We start from the raw sequence: 5,956 nt of genomic DNA on the forward strand, positions 1-5,956 counted from the left end.
CTCTCAGCTTTTCTGTCCACAGGCACCCTTAGATACAAAGGGCGGACAAACTAAGATGACAACTCGGGATACCACACGAGATACCATACCTTGATTGCACTACGAGATGGCCACGAGAAAACTCTTTAACATACATTTTATCCCTAGGTTAAACCTTCTTTTAGGAATTGTAGCACGGGACCAGTCAGACCACCAAAGCAGTACCTGCGACGTACAGACCTAAACTACAGGCTCTAGTCATCGAACACATTCAACCAAACCAGCATTCCCTTGCTATTCTCTCCTTTCTTCTCGCTACTTTTTTCTTTTCTCTTCTATTCTTCTCTTTACTTTTTCCCCTTTCTCTTCTCCCTTTCTTTCTACGGTATTTTCTCTTTTCTCTTCCTTCATACCCCTCCCATATACCTTCCCCTTTCTCCCCCCCGGAAATCCAACTATCCCATCACCCCTCAATCCCATCCAGATCTCCCACCATATTAAAACTCTCCACCCTCAGTCCTTAATCTTTTAGGCATCAAGATCGATTTCCTACCCAACGAACCAGTACCCAGCACCCAGGCGAGGGGACACCCAGCCAATCCCACACCTCGTCTGCTGCAAGAAAAGACAGCCAACTTCCCTGTGGACTCATGCTACGAGACCCTCCCTACCATCTCCCCCTAACGTGGACTGTTTCCTGAAACCGGACTTAGGTCCAATAGTATCCCCAATGCAAGAACTCTTCCAAGACTTCCCTGCCGCAAATTTTTACCAATCTGAAGAAGGTCAGGGGGTGGGATTGGAAGATGCCTGGGAACCCACACACCACAAGAAAAATCCAAAAGACAACGGGAAAAACCGTACTTTCAACATAGACATAAGACCTGTAATACACCACATCTTTACCTGTTCTCCCCCAAATGTAAAGTAGTCTTTTGAACCACTTTGGTCCTTTAAAAACTTCGCTAACACATTTTATTTCTTTTTTCTTTTCTTTTTTAAATGTTTGCCCTACATATACATTTGTGGGCACATACACTTTTATTTCCTTTTTTTTTAAATTTTTTTTTATTTTTATAACCATTTTTGGGTATGCGACCTATTTCTGTTACCCACTCTGTCCAACCCAAATACATGGACAATATAATGGAGCACCACTTCCCTCTGCAAAGGCACACTAAATAAAGGGGAAATCTTACATATAAGAAAAAAAGAGCTCTTATCTACTAGAGATAGGAACTCATAGTTGTTTATAATACAGGGTTATCTCCTACCTTGAAAATATGTCATGTGGAATCAACTTAGACCTCAGGTGATTAGATACCATTCAACCAGCCTTGAACCCTGGATCCCAGACATAGAAACGGCACAGCTCTTCACAACAGCTGCAAGAAACAAACTCCATCTGGGACAGCCTTATTACTGCAGGGTCAACAACAAGGGCCAGCTCTAACATGATATCCCGACAATGAAGAAAATGTGAACAACTTGACCTTAGAGCAGTTTAGCCTACCTCACCAGCTAACAACAAGACAAAACCAGAAGACGTGGCACCCTTTGGTAGGTCCAAAAGCCAAGATCGTGTTTCACAGATGACTGGATACGAGAAACACGACCAGACTGTATACATCTTGGGACCAAAAAAAAAAAGCCCTAGTCTAGGGTTTGAACTAAGACCTGCACAATAAGCATGATCCCCAGTTCCAAAGGTCCAGCAGAGACAATTGTAACGGAAAGGGGCTTCTGGAAGCACAAAGAAAGACGCTATCCTAGATGCCATCCTAGGTTCAGGGCAAAGACCAAGATCACCAACCACAGAAGATGGATTAAAATGGCACTGAGGTAACAGAACCTCTAGATTCACAAAGACTGACTTCACCATAAGTCCCACCTCAAGATTTGTACAGATACTGAGACCTCTAAACACAGAGCTCTGATTGTATCACCCTGGACAGAGCAGAAGTCTTCCACACACCAAAAAAAAAAAAAAAAAAAAAAAACCCACCACCGGGAGAGTAATGTTCCTGAGCAAAGACTAGAGCTGATTCCATGACAGTATACTCCAAGGACGGAGAAACCCCATATCGCATAGGGCAAGTGAATTCCTTTTCGAATGACCCCAATATTTACTGTGCCAGGGCAGGAGGGAAAAAAACAAAAATACAAAAAAAAAAAACACAAAACCTTGGACATTTATATATATATATATTACCTTCATTTTTTTTTTTTTTTTTTTTTTTTTTTTTTTGTTTTTGGGTCCCACTTTGCAGTGCTCAGGGATTCCTCCTGGCTCTATGCTCAGAAATCGCTCCTGGCAGGCTCAGGGGACCATATGGGATGCCAGGATTCGAACCACCGTCCTTCTGCATGAAAGGCAAATGCCTTACCTCCATGCTATCTCTCTGGCCCCTCATTTTTTTATTGTTATTATTATTTTTATTTCCCTAGCTATTTTGGTCGATTTCTCTGTTTGTATGTGATTATTGAAATTGTTGTCCCCAATTATCCTTATTTTTTTTTTCTCTTCCTTTCTTTTCTTTCAATATGTGCTACGCCATGTTTCTTATTTCAAGACCACGGCGTGTTTTTTTTGTTTGTTTGTTTTGTTTGTTTTTGTTTTTTGTTTGTTTTGTTTTGTTTATCTGTCTTTTGTGGTGCTTATCGATATAGCTGGAGTCCTCACTGGATATTTGACACTTCTTTTGGTACTGGTGGAGTGTTTCACCTTCATTCTCTCATTCATTTCCCAAATCGATGATGAGAACCTCTAGAAGGATTCTGCCCATTTTCGGGGTATTAGACTTTTACCTCCAGTTTATTTATTTTCTCTTTTTCAGGCAAAACCACGCAACTTGAATTAGCTAGCCCTGCCCCCACTTACAGGGGGAAATAAGGGAGGCGTCAAGACCAAACTGATGCAAGACTACTAAGTAGTAGGTTAGATACAGAGGGGACCACATGTTCTAGACGCCCTGGGGGTGAGGGAAGAGGAAATGGGAGGTAGAATCCCCCCTGATTTTATGTAAATATATACCTAAAATATTATTGTCAACAATATGTAAGCCACTATGATCAAAATAAAAATTATATTATTAAAAAAAAATTCAACAAACTTAAAGAAAGGATGAAATGGACAGCCTCAATGACTCATGAGGATAGGAGAGTAGAAATGAGAAAACTTCAAACAGAAATATCAGGGCTTAAAAACATGGTAGGTGAAATGAAAACTTCACTGGAAAGCCTCACCAGCCAAGTAACAGCTGCTGAAGATAGAATCCTAGATATAGAAGATGAGCTACATAACACCTTTATACAACAGAAGAGGATGGAAAAAATATCAACTTCAAATAAAGTAAAAAGACAATAATAGACCTCGAGATAAACTCAGTAGAAACAACATAAGAAACACTGGGGTACCAGAGACCCAGGAAGAATAACCCAATAAAAAATCAACAATCAAAGACATCATTGCTGAAAAATTCCCAGAACTAAAGAATGGATGTAACCATATACTGAATGACTAAAGAGTACCAGCTAAAAGAAATCCAAGAAAAAGCACCCCAAGGCACATAATAGTCACAGTGATGAAAACCACACATAGAGATGTAATACTGAAAGCAGTACTAGAAAAAAAAGAGAAATTATAAGCAAAAGAAGCATTCTCTTTTTGTTTTATTTGGGGGGGGGGAGAGGGGACACACCCAGTGACACTCAGGAGTTACTCCTGGCTATGAGATCAGAAATTGGTCCTGGCTTGGGGAACCATATGGAATGCTGGGGATTGAAATGCAGTCTGTCCTAAGCTAGCATGTACAAGGCAGACGCCTTACTGCTTGCGCCACTGCTCGGCCTCCAAAGAAGCATTCTTTTTTGTTTGTTTTTTTTTTTGTTTTTGGGCCACACCTGGCTTTGCTCAGGGGTTACTCCCGGCTGTCTGCTCAGAATAGCTCCTGGCAGGCACGGGGGACCATATGGGACACCGGGATTCGAACCAACCACCTTTGGTCCTGAATCGGCTGCTTGCAAGGCAAACGCCCCACTGTGCTATCTCTCTGGGCCCCAAAGAAGCATTCTTAAGAAAAGCAGATTTGTTATAAGCAGCTCTCAAGGCCTAAAGACCTTGGGATGGGATATAGTGACAAAACTTCACCGAGCCAGACTTTCATTCAAGTTTGAAGGAAGGATACACAGCTTCACAGATAAACAGCAGCTTAGAAACTTTACAGACTCAAAAACCAATCTTAAAAGAAGAACTTAATAGTTTACTCTAAGCCAAAACAGACCCAACAAAAACATTTCTAAGCCAAAGCAGACCCGACAAAAACATCAGACTCCTACAATGACACTTAAACCCATGACAATCATCTCTCTCAATGTCAATGGAAATTGACTAAGTACACCAATTAAGAGACCTAGAGTAGAAAAATGGGTCAAAATGTTAAATTCAACATTTTTCTGCTGACAAGAAACACATCTGAATAGTCAGAGCAAACACGTACTCAAAGACAAAGATCAAAAGACAATCATTCAAGCAAAAACCTCCCCTAAAAAGGCTGGGATGGCCATACTAATTAATATCAGACAACACAGACTTTAAGCTTAAAGAGATTATAAGAATAGAGATGATCAATACTCTACCCTTGGTGCTTTAATGGTGTATGGAAGACTTCTGCCTCGTCATGGATAGTAAAATCAGTCCTCTGTATCTAGAGATCTTGGTGACTGTACAGCTCAAGGAATGGAGCTTATAATGAAGGCTTTCTTTGTGGTTCTAGCAGTTCTGCTTCTTTCTTGTAGTTTTAATTCATCTTCTGTAGTTGGTGTTCTTGGTCATTATGTTGCTCCTAGGATGGAGCCTGGCACAGAGTCTTTTGTTATGTTTCTGGAAGACTCATTCACTTGCGGTTGTCTCTCAGACCTCTGGAATTGGAGATCTTATTTGTTGAACAAATTGTAGACCAAAAGCTAGGTTAGAGCTTTTTGTTGTTTTTGTTGTTGGTGGTGGTGGTGGTCCCAGGATGCATACTGTCTAGTCCTAGTTGTAACAACCAGTCATCTGTATATAGCCATCTTGGTTTTTGCACAGATCAAAGGGTGACATGTATTCTGCTTTTATCTTATGACTGGCTGGTGAGGAAGGATAACTTGTTCTTAGATCTAGTTGTTCCCATTTCCTTGTTGTTGGGTTATCAAATTAGAACTGGCATATGTTGGCGTCAGAGCAGCATTATGAATGTCCTGGAGGGAATTTGGTTCCTGGAGCTGTTGTGGAGAACTCTGTCATTTCTATGTCTGGGATCCAGGAGTCAAGGCTCGAAGGTCAGTGCCTATTTCCCTGGAGTCTAGGTTGGTTTTCCATGACATACATTCAGGGTGGGAGATGCCCCTGTGTTGTAAAAAAGTATAAGTTCTTATCCCTAGTAGATAAGAGCTTGTTTTTACACGTAAAATTTTCCCTAATTTTAAGCACCAAGGGGAGAGTAAATGATCATGCAAGGAGTCTATAGTTAATCCTATGACAATAGACTTCAGGGATGGAGAAACCCTGTATCTCCTAGGCCAAGGGAATTCCCTCTATAATATTCCCAATAGTTACTGTGCCTATGCAGGAGGAAAAAGAAAAAAAGGGGGGGGGAGAAAAAAGCAAAAAATAATCATTTTTTCACATATATATTTATTTATTGTTTTTTTGACATCCTTATTTTGGTGTAGATATTGAAGTTGATGTCTCTCTTTTTATATTATTTTATCTTATCTTTCTCTTTCTTTTTGCACTCTGTCATGATTTGTATTCAGAACCGAGACTATTGTGTGGTGTTTCTCTTTATTGCTTGAGAACACACTGGGTATTTAATTTGACATTTATTTTTTATTGTTATGGTGTTTCAATTACTTTTTTCATGTCCTCTCTCAAACTGAGGCTGATAGCCACTAGAAGGACTCTGCCCATTTTCAGCATATTTTTTTCAATTTTTTT

The sequence above is a fragment of the Suncus etruscus genome, chromosome 5 (genome assembly GCF_024139225.1).
Source record: "Suncus etruscus isolate mSunEtr1 chromosome 5, mSunEtr1.pri.cur, whole genome shotgun sequence".
Lineage (NCBI taxonomy): Eukaryota > Metazoa > Chordata > Mammalia > Eulipotyphla > Soricidae > Suncus > Suncus etruscus.